General features: G+C 34.9%; 1 protein-coding gene across 1 annotated transcript in view; it reads right to left on the reverse strand.

Annotated features, from left to right (window-relative positions):
* SGCZ (sarcoglycan zeta) overlaps positions 1-15,862 on the reverse strand; it is a 1,177,568-nt gene that overhangs the window by 475,114 nt on the left and 686,592 nt on the right. The gene's annotated exons all lie outside the window — the stretch shown is intronic.

Here is a 15,862-nt window from a genome sequence, read left to right on the forward strand (position 1 = left end):
TGATAACAAATAGCTATGTTACTGGCTCATGTATTCACTGTACTACACTTTTCATCATTATTTTAGAGTATACTCTTTCTACTTATTAAAAAAAGATAGTTAACTGTATAACAGCCTCCCACAAGTCCTTCAGGAGGCATTGTTCCGGCAACCCAGAAGAAGACATTGTTATCCTAGGAGATGACATTTCCATGCATCTTATTGGCCCTAAAGACCTTAAATGGGACAAGATGTGGAAGTGAGGGACGGTGATATTGATTATCCTGATTCTGTGCAGGCCTAGGCTAATGTGTGTGTTTGTGTTTTGATTTAAAAAAAAGGTTGGCTGGGGGCGGTGGCTCAAGCCTATAATCCTAGCACTTTGGGAGGCCGAGGCGGGATGATCACTTTAGGCCTGGAGTTCGAGACCAGCCTGATCAACGTGGAGAAACCCCATCTCTACTAAAAATACAAAATTAGCCAGGCATGGTGGCACATGCCCGTAATCCCAGCTACTTTGAAGGTGAGGCAGGAGAATCACTTGAACCCAGGAGGTGGAGGTTGTGGTGAGCTGCTGAGATCATGCCATTGCACTCCAGCCTGGGCAAGAAAAGTGAAACTCCATCTCAAAAAAAAAAAAAAAAAGATTTAGAAAACAAAAAAGGTAAACAAAGAAGAGAAAATAGAAAAAAAGCTTATGGAATATAAATCCAAATACAGTTGTACAATATTTTTTGTGTATTAAGATAAGTGTCATTACAAAATACAAACAAGGTTTAAAAATTAAAATGTTTATAAAATATAACAAGTTATAATAAGATAAAGGTTAATTCATTATGGATGAAAGATAAAATTTTCTTATGAATTTAGTGTAGTCAACATTTGTAATATTTATTAAGTCTACAGTAGCAGGCAGTAATGTCCTAGGCCTCACAGTTACTCACCACTCACTCACTGACTCACCCAGGTCAACTTCTAGTCTTGCAAGCTCCAGTCACGGTAAGTGTCTATACAGGTGTACCATTTTTTATCATTTATACCATCTATTTACTATACCTTATCCATACTTAGTTATGTTTAGATACACAAATACCATTGGATTACAATTGCCTACAGTATTAGTATAGTAACACACTATCCAGGTTTTTAGCCCAGGGGCAAAAGGCTAGACCATATAGCCTAGGCCTTTAGGAGGCTATACCATATAGATTTGTGTAAGTATACTCTATGATGTTCATAAAAGGATAACATTGTCTAACAACACATTTCTCAGAATGTATCACAATTGTTAAGCAACATAGGATGGTATAAATATACCACAGTAGGTGCAAGGATGACACCTGATTAGTGAGAAGGAGAGTTAAGTTCTTTCATCCTTATAGTACCAAAGGAAACATAATCAGGATGGCCAAGTTTGGCTTCTTGGCACCCAATAGGAAACTACAGGTTGTAAATTGCCAGTTACTTAGCCTGTTTCCTAGGGACTAAATTCATTTTAATACGCAAATAATTGAGGAAGAGCATTAAAATACTTATTTATCAAATATCCAATGCTTCACAACTGAAGATTGGGTTCCTATAAAGGTTTTTACAGGTTAGCAAGAATTTTTCTTCTTCGGCTTGATACAATTTTTTGCAGATAGACACCAGAAAAGGGAAATGTCGCTGGTCTGAAATCAGGTGTATCTTTAGTAAAATATGGATTAATCTCATCTTGGCAGGTTTGAAAGTCTCCTTTCACCTTGAAGAAAATAGTTTGTTAGCTTTGAAAATTGAATACTTATTTCTAATTGTCTTAAGTAAAATGTAGCCAACAGCACAGAAACATGGGTTTTAATTGGCATGTAAGTATCATTATTACTTCATAAGATCTGTAAAACATTTAGATTTTCACCGATAACACTTTTTAAATTTTAGTTAAAGAAAATAAAGCCATTTTATATCAAGCATGGTGGAGTTAAATTCACAGATTTCCAAAGGCATTTTCCTTTTTATTTTTGGATTATAAAACATATACTCATTGAATATAAATGACCAAAAACACAAGCAAAGAATTGAAAAAAAAAAAAAAAAACTTCTAAGAGTACTAATAGGATATTTACTATTTAACATTAAGTTTTTGGCTTAGTATCTTTTTCTGATCAATTATTTGTAGAGGCTTGAAGTGATACTGCCTACATGATTTTGAATCTCATTTTTTCACTTTGTGCTGTCCCACAAACACTTATTCAAAACTATTAATATTCCTTGGACAATCAATTTTAATGATTAATTTTTCACATATAAATGCATTATTGCATCTTTAATTCTCCTTGTTTAGACCTTTACATTGCCTCATATAAAAATGAGATGCACTTCTTTGGACATAAATTTTTTTCTTCACCTTTCTAATTACTTTTTAGGGTACATACATGATATTGTAATTACCCTTTTAAGACCTGATTCTAAGAATGGTATAAATTTCAAGTTGTTCTTCAGAAACATAAGGAAAAATTCACTTGTATTACCAAATATGGCTAAACAATCATTACGTATTGTCATTATTTTAAATAAGGTTTCAGAGTAGTTAACTTTAGATGGTAGTATATCAATTAATTGGAAAGTATATGTGTTGTATATTTGTATCTAAATAAAAATGCACACACAAGTAGGTATATACACATACATATTTAAGGTAGAGCTTTTGAAACATGTCTTATTTTTGTGACTAAAATTAGTGTTAAAAAAGGAAAAAAATATATTTGCTAATTTGAGAAGCTTGAAAGTAATATTTAAAAATTTAAAACACTAACAACGCCAAATGCTGACGGGAATGTGAGGCAACAGGAACTCTCATTCATTACTGATGGGAATGTAAAATGGTACAGCCACTTCGGAAGACAGTTGACAGTTTCTCACAAAACTGAAAATACTCTAACCATGTAATTCAACAACTGTGCTTCTTTGTATTTACTCAAACAAGTTAAATACTTATTTCCATACAAATATCTACATGCGGATATTTGTGATAGCTGTACTGATAATTAACAAAATCTGGAAGCAACCAAGATGTTCTCAGTTAGGAGAGTGGATAAAAAACTATGGGACATCTAGATGATAGAATATTATTCAGTGCAGAAAATAAGTGAGATATCAAGCCATAAAAAGATATGGAGAAACTGTAAAAGCAATTGCTGATTGAAAGAAGCCAATCTGAAAAGGCTACATACTGTGTGACTCAAACTACATGACATTCTGGAAAGGGCAAAACTTTGGAGAGAGTGAAAGAATCTGTGGTTGCCAGGGGTTGGAGAGAACAGTGATGAATAGGTAGAGCACAGAGGATTTTTAGGGCAGTGAAACTATTCTATAATGGACTATAATGGTGGACTCATGTCATACATCTTTCAAACCCATAGAATGCTTAATTCAAAGAGTGAAGCTTAATATAAACCCTGGACATTGGGTGATACTGATGTGTCAATGTAGGTGCATCCATTGTGACAATGTATCACTTTGGTACGGGATGTTGACAGTGGTGAGGGCTGTGGTTCTGAGATGGCAGTGAGTACATGGAACATCTCTGTACTCACCATTAAATATTGCTGCAAAACTAACACTGCTCTAAAAAATAAAGTATATTTCAAATCCTTTTAAAAAGTATTTAACTGTTGTTTTAGTTTGCATTATTAGGATTCTAGTGAAGTGGAGTCTATGCATCCCCTGAATCTTGACTGCACTTGTGACTTTCTTTGGCCAGTATAATGCCAGATATTGAGGCAGACCAGTTTTGGGTCTAGGCATCTACAGATCTTATATATTTCTATACCTTTTCTTGGAACTTTAAATCTGCTTAAAATGGATAGTGTACTGGAGGATGAAAAACATGAAACTCAATCACTGAAGCCAACAGTGTAATTATGGCCAAATGTACAAATGAGGCCATTTAAACCAGCTAGCCCCAAGGTGAGCAGAAAGCTTACTGCAGATCCATAAAGGACACCCTGCCAACATCAGCTAAGTCTGCAGGCACTGCCCAGTTCACCTACAGATTCCTGAGCTAAATGAATGTTCACTGATGTAAGCCACTGGGATTCATGATTTTTACATATCATTCTGGCAATGGATAACTGATACATTCTACCTACTTAAAATTCCTGTTATTATACAAAAAGTTGAGCATGCCTATAATTTCATAGACTATTGAAACACTTGTGTAATATATTATTTTTTTATTTGCATGAAGGTCAGCAAAATTATAGACAGTACCATTACTGTATGATTTTATTACAAATTAATATGATATTGATAGTAGGTAACGAATCTCAAGAAAAAAAGTGGCAACAGAATATGAAATAATGTTAAAAAAGACATTAAATTATTCTCATTGAAAAATTAATAGAAAAAATTGATTTCATTTCTCCATAAAAATTTACAAGAACTTATATGTGAATTTATTAAGTAATTTTCAAATAAAAGAATATTGCCAGGTAGGAAAACTGCCTTTTGGCTCAATGAACTTATGAATAATATCAACAGAAGAATGATTCCTAAGGAGGCAGAACAAATTTGGTCTATGTGTTAGACTATTAAGGATTCATATATTAACTAATTCACTTATTAACCATGTTAAATTGTGAAAAAAAATTATTTTAAAGATAGAGATAGATACTAATACGTATCTTATAGGAATGTCAGAAAAAAGAGATGAAGCACACTTTCAGGAGCACGTCTTCCTTTTCCTTGTTGACTAAAATTAGTATTTGGTTTCTTCAAGGGCCTAAGTATTCACACACTTTACATACGTTTATAAAAGCTGTTGCCAGGTGCGGTGGCTCACGCCTGTAATCCCAGCACTTTGGGAGGCCGAGGCGGGCAGATCACAAGGTCAGGAGATTGAGACCATCCTGGCTAACACACGGTGAAACCCTGTCTCTAGTAAAAATACAAAAAAAAATAAAATAAAATTAGCCGGGTGTGGTGGTGGAAGACTATAGTCCCAGCTACTCAGAAGGCTGAGGCAGGAGAATAGCGTGAACCTGGGAGGCGGAGCTTGCAGTGAGCCGAGATCGTGCCAGTGCACTCCAGGCTGGGCGACAGAGCAAGACTCCACCTAACAACAACAACAACAAAAGCTGTTGTAGTCTAATGTGAATTTTGCTTATTTTATGCGGTGCACTAATTACTTGACAGCAAAGCTCCTAGAGAAACGTGAAGTGTCAATATTTATTTTTAGTCATCAATCAGGAATGAAACACATCTGAAAATAAACTAATTGAAAAATAAGTTCCATTGATAAAATTGCGACTTACTAGGAGATGAATTAAAACGCATATTATAATACAGATAGTTGCATTTTAAATGTTGTTTCAGCAATTATATTGCTTTGTAAAATCATGTATACTGAACAATAATGCACATTAAAAACAAATACCTCAATTGGTAATGCATACACACACTCACACTTATGTAGGTCACATATAAATAGATATTGAGACTTCATACTTCCTTTCATTGAATTACACTAGTGAGAAAAACCTGATCCATTTATGCAAAGGATTTTAACAAACGTTAGATGCCTTGGCAGTTTAGTTTAAGTCAAGAAAGAATAAAGAGATATCAGAGCTAACAGAGGCTTAGCATATTTGAAAATTTCCTAAGCCCAGAAAAATAGAAAATTTTTGATGAAAAAAATGTAAATTGTGAGAAAGCAAATATGGACTCTTTCAATGGCATAATTTGATTACAGAATTTGAAAGACAAGATGAATTACTGTGAAATACTCTTAGAGATGTGTTATGGCCCATCACCAGTGTTTTTGAGAATGGAGTGGTTACCTACCCCAAAGCTTCACCTATCAGCAGATGTAAGGAGCCCCTAGCACAGAGTAATTATTTGTAAGAGGGCTTTAACGGTGATTTCCCAGAAATATTAAAAAACACTTGTTGTGGGAAGCCAGAGACCCCAAACGGAGGGACTGGCTAGAGCTGTGGCAGCGGAACATAAATTCTGAAGATTTCATCTTAATATGGACATTTATCAGTTCCCAAATAATACTTTTATAATTTCTTATGCCTGTCTTTACTTTAATCTGTTAATCTTGTTATCTTCATAAGCTGAGGATGTACATCACCTCAGAACCACTGTGATAACTGTGGTAACTGTACAAATTGATTGTAAAATGTGTGTGTTTGAACAATATGAAATCAGTGCACCTTGAAAAATAACAGAATAATAGCGATTTTTATGGAACAAGGGAAGACAACCATAAGGTCTGATTGCCTGCAGGGTTGGGGAAAAATAGCCGTATTTTCCTTCTTGCAGAGAGCCTATAAACAGACGTGCAAGTAGGAGAGATATTGCTAAATTCTTTTCCTAGCAAAGAATATTAATATTAATACCCTGGGAAAGGAATGCGTTCCTGGGGGAGGTCGATAAATGGTCGCTCTGGGAATGTCTGTCTTGTGCAGTTGAGATAAGGACTGAGATACACCCTGGTCTCCTGCAGAAACCTCAGGCTTACTAGGGTGGGGAAAACTCCACCCTGGTAAATTTGTGCTCGACCGGTTCTCTGCTCTTGAACCCTGTTTTCTGTTCTTTAAGATGTTTATCAAGACAATACGTGCACCACTGAACATAGACCCTTATCTGTGGTTCTGCTTTTGCCCTTTGCCTTGTGATCTTTGTTGGGCCCTTATCAGTAGTCCTGCTTTTGCCCTTTGTCCTGTTCCCTCAGAAGCATGTGATCTTTATTAGACCCTTATTAGCAGTTCTACTTTTTGCCCTTTGAAGCATGTGATCTTTGTACCTACTCCCCGTTCTTACACCCTCTCCCCTTTTGAAACCTTTAATAAAAACTTGCTGGTCTGAGACTCAGGCGAGCATCAAGTCCTACCGATATGTGATGTCACCCCTAGCGGCCCAGCTGTAAAATTCCTCTCTTTGTACTGTCTTTCTTTATTTCTCAGCCGGCTGACACTTACGGAAAATAGAAAGAACCTACATTGAAATATTGGGGGCATGTCCCCCAATAAACACTGACACAGACTGAAAACTGAATTTAATTTTCATAAATGGTAGAAATACTTATTAGGTCTGAGGATTAGTTTACCAACTGGCAATAGAAAGGACAGTGATGCTATTATTATTCAAAATAATAAATCATAGAAATTCTTGCCCAATGAGATAATTTTTATTAAGATAATATTATCTTTGCTTGGAAACAACAAATAAGACAATATTTCAATTATGCTTTTGAAAAGCAAATGCTTACTTTTTTTTTTTTTTACAAAATAGCAAAAACATAAACCCTTCTTGAGATTATTACTTTTATTTCATTTTAAAACTTAAAATTCTTTTTCTAAATGTCCTACTAAAAGCGTCATATTATTTAAGATATACTATATGCTATTACTTGCAAAAATAAGTTTATATATGGAGATAACACACATATTTCATAAAGTTCAATGTGTTTAATCTACTTTATGTCCTGGCTATTAGCCATCCACAAGGGCAAATGGTTTTAATTTTCTGGACTTCTGTCACTTCTTATAGATAAAAAAGGGCACTGAACTAAAGTTCCCCACCCCCTCACTCTAGTCTATTGTACAATATATCAAACCTATCAACTAACAAGTCTGTAATTTCTGTATTTTTTTATTCAACAGCTAATTTTCATAATCCTTCTTTTTCTCTGGCAACATTTCTAGTACTCTAATGAACTTTGTTTTGCACTTGCTATGTATGATTTTGTGAATTACCTTATGCCACAATTCTTGTAGTTTACTTCAGGAAAAAGAACTTATCACTTGGTAGTTGTTTGCACTTGGATAAAAATGACTGAATTTTTCTTTATAAAGTAAGGAAAGGAAATGTACTGCCAGCTAAGACTAAGCATGAAAGAATTCATCTGAGAGGGACAATTTGTCAGAAAATCATGAGGAGCCGTATACGGAAGGGTATAATGGAAGCAGTCTTGCAACATTAACGATATCATTTACTCTCATCAATCCTGTAATAAATCCACACACACCACACTGAGGGGCAGTGCAGTCTCTGCTGCTGGTGCTCACAGGCAGAGCTGTAGTCATGCCCTAGAAGGTGGAGCCCTGTCTCATCTCCAGGGCAAGTGCCATGATGTGTGTGCTGAGGAATGAATTGGGAAAATGGAAAAGGCAGCTCAGAAAGGCGGGCAAAAACTACGGGCTTAAATCACCTCCAGAGTGCTTTCTTATCGTGGACAATGAGTTACTACTCAGCAAAATATAGTTTAACCAGTGCGAAGACTAAACTGCAATCACAGGGATAAAATAGCTTTCTGAAAATCATTGTTTCTTTTATAAAGGTGCCATTAATAAATGTCATTGTACTCTCCAGAAATTAAACCTATGCCCGCTCTGCTAAACTCATAAATGTAGTCATACTTGGCACTTACAGATCAGTTTTAACCATTCTAATTACACACTAACTATGAGAGATTAGGTACACTCTTCCATTTAATTAATAAAGTTCAAGGGTATTAAGATATCTTTTGCCCAAGTTCAAAAGATAATTAATAAGCAGTAATATTATATTTATATATTTAATGGTGCTATATGAAAGCACTCAGTTTTACCATGTAAAGGAAGTAAACCATTTAGTGAAGAATATCTTTAAAAAGAATTTAAATTTAAATTTAGTAGCATTAATACAGTGAAATGCGGTGGAATCTCAGAAACTATACAACCCATGCTTTTACTCTTGTTCATCAGTGTGACCTTGGGAAGTTTATTTAATTTCCCTAAGTTTCTGCCTTTTCATCTGCCAGAGGGGATACAATATTTGCTTTAAAGTGTTATTGTGAAACTCCATAAAGCCTGGTCTATAATGCATATAATCTTGCTGGAAAAAAAAAAACACCTAATATGGGCTCTCTGGCATCTTAAACTTTCCTCTCATATTTAAATGGTTATAGCCTGAACGTTATAATTCAGGGTATTTTACAAAATAATTCACAATATAATATCTTCATCAGGTAATAATTTGATACTCTGTTCATTAAAGAAACTCAGAATATTTAGAATCGGCACAGAAATTCCAATCTATTATCCAGACAATTTGTAAGTATTACATTTTTCAAGATGTTTCAAAAGATGATTAGCTCGCTCTGACAAATAAGCTCCCTCATTCAGACGGCCAGAAAGGGTGCTGACAGGTGACACAGGTTTTCATAATCTGCTTAGTGTCATCAAAATAACAATGATGGTTGACAGCTAAACTGTTCCTCTTAGAAGTTTATGTAAACGCTTTTTATATCTGAGCACTAAATTAGAATTTCGTAAAGAATCTTTTTTATGCCTTCATGAAGGACATAAGACATTTTTCCTGGCAAAATGTACCATATAGAATAACTTTCATTAGTCACAGCTAATAATGCATGGAAATAATGTTTGTTCTTGTACTTTACTGGCACTAATTGAGTGTTTCTCTAAGGTTTGTTTTAAAGAGCTTTTGTAAGTGTTCACTCACTTAATGCTTCGAATATCTCCATGAGATCAACATCATTATCACCATTTTACAGATGAAGCATTGAAGCTAGAGAAGTTCAGTAATCAGCACAAGGTAACCCTGCTAAGAAGCTAGTCTTGGAGCCATAATGTGAATCAGGCTACTTGCCTCCAAAGATCAGGTCCAAAACCTTCAATCAGGTTAACATCATCAATCTTGTTAACATCATCTGTATTTACAAAATTATAAACCCCTTCACTTATTTATTTGTTAATGCATATTTATTGAGATCTTTCTATGTGTCTAGGATTGTTTTATGCTCAACCTTAATAGAAAGAGTCAATTTCATTCACATGGCGGATAGGACCTTTGTGAAGATGGAAGGGCTGAATATGGATAAGTCTGATAGTATATGTTGTTAATTAGTTGTTAGTATATGTCAGGTACTTCTGGAACACTTTTATTATTTTAATTCTTTTGATTTCTACATCAGCCTGATGAAATAGATCACACCCATTCTACAGAGGAAGAAACAGAGCCACAGTTTAAATAACTTGCACGAGGTAATAGAGCTAATAAATGGGAAAGCCAGGACTTGGACAAAAAGGTTTAGCCCCAGGGTTCATACTTTGAACCACTGCTGAAAGGTTAGTTGGAGATGGTTTTAGCAGCCAGCAACCTGACGAATTCTTGCAATCAACACCAATTTTGTATAAGAAAATACTCCACGGGCAGGGAAGACAGGGTCCTGTTTTATTCCCTGGCTATATAACATTTATGAATATAAAAATGAATTCATTTTATGTTTTTAAATTGTTGCATATAAAAAAATCCTGATTTAGTTGTGGGCTTTTGAGAAAAATGAATGCTTACAGGTAAAAGCATGAGGTTCTGAATTTTAAAAATTTGGAGTCTATGTTCTATCAAAATTCCACGAGAAATGCACATAACAAAACATACGCCCCTGATTTTATCCCTGTGAGCTATTTAAATAAAGTTTCTCCTGTTTTCTAATTTCTGCCGTTACTGACCTTTTTCAGCTTTCATTCAGTAACTGAATAATAGATTATAATTAGTGGGGGCTTATTTTGTTTGGTGTATGTGCCTGTGCATGTGTATGTGTATTTTTAAAAATCAAAGTGAGTTCAGAAAAATCAGAATATCCTGCATATAAGACCAAATTGGGTCAACAATTTTCTCAAGAAACTGTTCTATTCCATTGATTTCAATTCTTAAATGAAGAGGTATTTGGCGGGAATTATGTCTGATTTTGCTGGGCAGGCTGAGGCTCTACTGCAGTTGGTAAGGCTGGAAGTCTTGAAACACAGCTATTTTCTCTTCCTGTTAAAGGCCAGATTACTTTTTCTAGAGGAGTTGTAAAGAAGTGTTAGCACAGAGGCTCTGGTGGTTGCTAGTAATTTACCAGTTAATTGCTGGCCAATGCTGCCTGTTAATTACCAGCATATCTTGCCTTAAGGTAGAGTAGTATAGAAAATAGCGACTTTAAGTAAAATTCAAGTTTGTGTGTGTGTATGTGTGTGTCTAAAAAAGAAAAGGCAGGTTTTACGGTAGTTATTACTGAGGAAGTCAGACAGAGCTAGTAATTGGAGCTTCAAAGGACTGTACTTTCACTGAAAAACTATCTTACCGAAGTGCTTTCGGATTCGGAGAGAAATTATGCTGTTTCTCTTCCTATCAGGGGAAGCTAGCCACCCTAGATGAAAGATGTGAACAGACTTGAGTAATGCCACTTTGTTCATAGGAGACGAGTACATTCAGCTAAAAATGGGAACGGATCAGAATCTGAAATAGTTTACTGAGAGAACAAGTGAAAAAATTAAAACATTAAATTTGAAAATCCCTCTACTGAAAGTGAACCTACACTTTTAAAACTTAAAAAAAGTCAGCGAAAAATAATGTATCACCTACTATGTGCTCAACCAAGATATCAAGATAAATAAGAACAGCTTCTGCTCCTTAGGGAATTTACACTTCAAAGGGACAAGGAAATGCGGGGAGGTTGATAGAGGAGAAGAGGTACATATTTGGATGAACCATATAATTATATTTCTAATACAACATAGTAAATCCTATCACAGGGATGAGATACTTGAATACAGACATATATGAATACAGACAAATAAAAGAATAAATCTGCCAGAAAAGGCCACATAAATAAGGAAAGAAACAAGTAAATAAGGAAGATTATTATGAGATAGATAGGTGATCAGATTTGTAGCTTAGGAGGTAACAAGTTACTTTAGATGGGAATTAATTGTTAAGAGTTAAGTTGGTAAGGTCAACAAAAGAAACTCCTACAGGTTGCTAGTGGTGGCATAAATTGATACAATCACACTGGGGAAAAAAAGGTGGCATTAAAAGTTAAGATTCCTAGACTTCCTTCTAGACGCTAGAACCTAGAGAAACTCTTGTACTTGTGCAAATGTAATGACCAACACCGACATACAAGAATGTTCATAAGATCATTGGTTGTGATAGCAAATTAAACAACAAAAACATATTGGAAACAACTTAGGAGAAGAGATAAATAAATGAGATTTGTTCATTCAGTGAAATGTATAGCAGTAAATAAATGAATTACAGCTGCACAAGCGATAATATATATTTTGTGCTAAAAACAATATAATGGTTGAATTGTATACAAATATGCATACACATGCATACAAATATTTATATTTATGCACTTATTTTATATAATTTATATAAATAATTATTTTATATAAAATTTATATTTATGCATTAAATAAGCATATAAATAAAAGCAGGAAAAGTATTCAGGATTGTGGTTATCTACATAGAGTTACAAGATATTAGTAAAGTTTGCTTTTTCTTTTGTAGGATGAAATATTTCATAATAAATAGTTTAAAGTGTCAGTGATGACAGCTGGCTGTACTACTGCTATGTGTGGGGTCTAAATGCAGGATCTGCTGGGAATTATAAATCTCGGTGTTCAGAACCCAAAACTGTTTTTTCCAACTTAATAAATACCATTGCGTAGATCAGAGGAGCATCTCCTGTGCTTATGAGGTCTTAACCAGCAATAGGAGACCTGGGATTGCTGGTAACCTTGCCATCAATTCTTCCCAACTCAAGATGGCCCTTTAGAAGGACATATATCATATTGTCATAAAAAATTAGCTGCCTTTCAGGGTTTAAGCAGATGCCAAGTGACCAAATGGAGAAAATATCGTAAAATGATCTCTTGTAATGTACAGATAGTTGTTCTAAAATTTCCCAATTCCCTTTCAATACAAAAATGACGATGATACTCAATTATTTTCTTGGGATTTTTCTTTCAGCCAACTTTCATCCCAATGATCATGCAAGATTTCTTTCCCCAATTTGTTTAATTAATCAATTGCTTCAATTATTACCCAGGTCTGGGTATTCTTGACTTCTCTTTAACTCACAGCATTAATGAATTTGCTCTCCCCATTTGCTTAATAAATATTATTTATATTGTAATTCTTTTTTTTTTTTTTTGCTGGCTAGTTAGCATATCTATCAGCTAGAGGCCACCAAACCTTAGTTGGTACTTTTGTTCTTAAAATCTGTACTTTATTATTGTAACAATCTTCAATTATCAAATATAGAACTAATTTATTTAGAATGAGTGTTGAGGCTAGAAAAGAATACTGCCTCAGTAGAATGCCTGGATTTGAGAGACCTGCTAGACTAGTCTATTAACTAAACCACAAAGATGTTATAGTAATCAACCAAATAGCAATTGATAACATGGAAATGGGTTGTACTGACGTCAACAAACTGATGATTCAAATTTCCCTCTTCAACTATTTCATATATATATGTAGGTATGTACGTATCTGCTCTCATAGCCAGGAAATTATTTATTTCTATCCTAAGTCTTTCATCCTGTAATATAAAGTCATTTCCTATTTTTTTTCTTTTTTGGTTTTCTACAACTGGGTATCTCAATAAGTAGAATAATTTTATTTTCTAAAAAATGAAAAACACAAATTATTTCCAAAAACACAAGGGCATATCAATCATACACATCATGCACAATATCGGTCATAATGATGGACTTCCACAAACATCATAAAACATGTTGGCAGCTATCCTTGCTATGCTAAAAATACAATATTTTGATAAAAATAACATCCCCAGTTTGCTCAAATAAAAAATGTTAACAGCCACAGATTTCCCTGTGTTGGATACAATAGTTATAATGAAAGTGAAATACATTTTGTGTAGATCAATAGTACTCCCCAAACAACTGACGCATGATTTTCTACTTCTTACTATAGTATGGCAACTAGTCTTTGGTATTCTCTGTAGATATGAAAAGGAACATAATGCACTAGTAAAAACACAAAATTGGTTTTATTTTACTGCTCTGATGGAAGAGGATTACAAATTATTTCACACCCTTCAAGTATATACAACATAATCTCTAGTATTCAGGATTGCTAAAGTCTGCAACTACATAAGGAATTCTCAATTTTTTCTGAACAACTATAAGTGACTACATTGAGCTAGAGACTGTGTTACCTTACAAAGAGTGTGTCACCTTACAGTGTGATACATTCCTGAAAACTTCATCTGTGCATTTTACTTCAGCTACATGCAAATAGTTTTCGTGGATGAAGGAAGGACAGTTTTCCTTCTGATTATAAAAAGGTCAAAACATAATTTTTTAAAAGACATGCTTCAAAGGAAAATGTAAATAAATAAATAAATAAATAAATACCAACACTCCTATGGAAACAACCCCCTTTTAATTATCCCCAGGACCATGTTGCATTACAATTTACATTCTGGCCAGCTGAGGTTCAAATTAAATAGCTCCATGGGTGACAGGAACCCTGAGGCCCATGAGGATCCTGAGGACACAGGTGACTGTGTCAATGATTTCCCAGGGATGGCTTATCCAGCCTTGGTGTCAGCATGGGGCAAAGTATTGGGAGTCTGATGCATGTAGCCATGTAATTACGCATTTAAGTATATTTTCCTAATTAATTTAAATATGCTTGAAAAGCTTACAAGGCTTGAACCTGAAAATTCCTGGGGTTTAGTCATTGGAAGGAATCAATGCTCCCTGAAGTGAGAGAGCTTGTCGCATCATTCATGAGCTTTTGAAATATGCCTTTTGGTAGAGAAAATCATATTACTGAAATTTCAAAATTTGGAGAATATGCTTTACCTCTTTTATAATATTAATTTTAGTTAAAAAATGAGGCTGAAACTGTTTTCAGCAACTGATAGTCTGGTTGCTATTTAAAGCAGGACAAAAGAATGTGCAGGAGCATAAACATTGCTCCTACCATATGATAAATGACTCCTGAAGGACACCCAGACAGTAGTCAGAGAAGGTAGGAGCAGAGCTGAGAACAGAAATATGATGGCTAGAGTTGTTGATATTTGTGTCAAAATATTCCCAAATGAGAGGGTAAAGTGAGCCAACTCTTAGACAAAGAAGTGATTCAGATGCATTCCCAGAGAATCTCATAAGGGAGAATGTACCTACAAGCCTTCAACTCAACCTCTAGCCACCCTCAAGTGGCCTCATGCCTTGATCCCTGACCTGGGACGCATATCCATGTCTAGGCAACAGTTATTATTTTCTAACTCTGCGAAAATATTGACTCCTGGCCAACTTTTCTTTGCCTTCAGTTTCTTATTTGATGAATACTTTACAAAATTATAATTTACTGGAAAAAAAATGGAATCATGGCTCATTTCCCTCCACGAGCACATGCTGTTTTATCTTGATATGCAAGGTGACAGTGTTTCCTCTCTGGAAGGTTAAGCCACCTGCGCGCGCAGGCTCCTTGCTCACATAATTGTGGTGCCTTACAACATGGATGGAAGCTAGGGTCATTTTCTCTTTTGATATTCTGTTTCCGAGTTAGAATTAAGAGTTACTGAAGTCAGAAAGAGACGATTCTTGCTAAATCAATACCCAGTGGGGTTTAAAAAACAAACAAACAAACTTAAACAGCCCAGTATAGGAATATCAGTGAAGTTAAACAGCCAGCTTTAGACTCACTCCTGAGGATGCAGAGTTCTAAAGAATAATAGCAGTCTGGTCAGCAGTGAAAGATACTTGCTTGTATGTGGAGATATCTGAGGTCCTCAAGGAAAGGCAGAATGGTTTAAAAGCAGAGTAGAGAAACTGAAGGCATCAGCCAGAAAATATAAAGTGAGCTAAACTGGACTTTGCTGAAGCCACAGAATTTTCCCAGATAAGTCATGCTCATAGATTTATTATAAACATTCAGTAAACTGCAGCAAACTTCATTAATACATTATACAATCATTTTGTAATTAGTTACTTTTATAAAAGAGTGATTTAATTGCTGGTTTATCTTCCATTTACGAGGGATGTGCTATGAAAGAATGGGGTCACCATCTGATGGCAATTATAGGCATGAG

This window comes from Pan paniscus, chromosome 7 (genome assembly GCF_029289425.2).
Source record: "Pan paniscus chromosome 7, NHGRI_mPanPan1-v2.0_pri, whole genome shotgun sequence".
Lineage (NCBI taxonomy): Eukaryota > Metazoa > Chordata > Mammalia > Primates > Hominidae > Pan > Pan paniscus.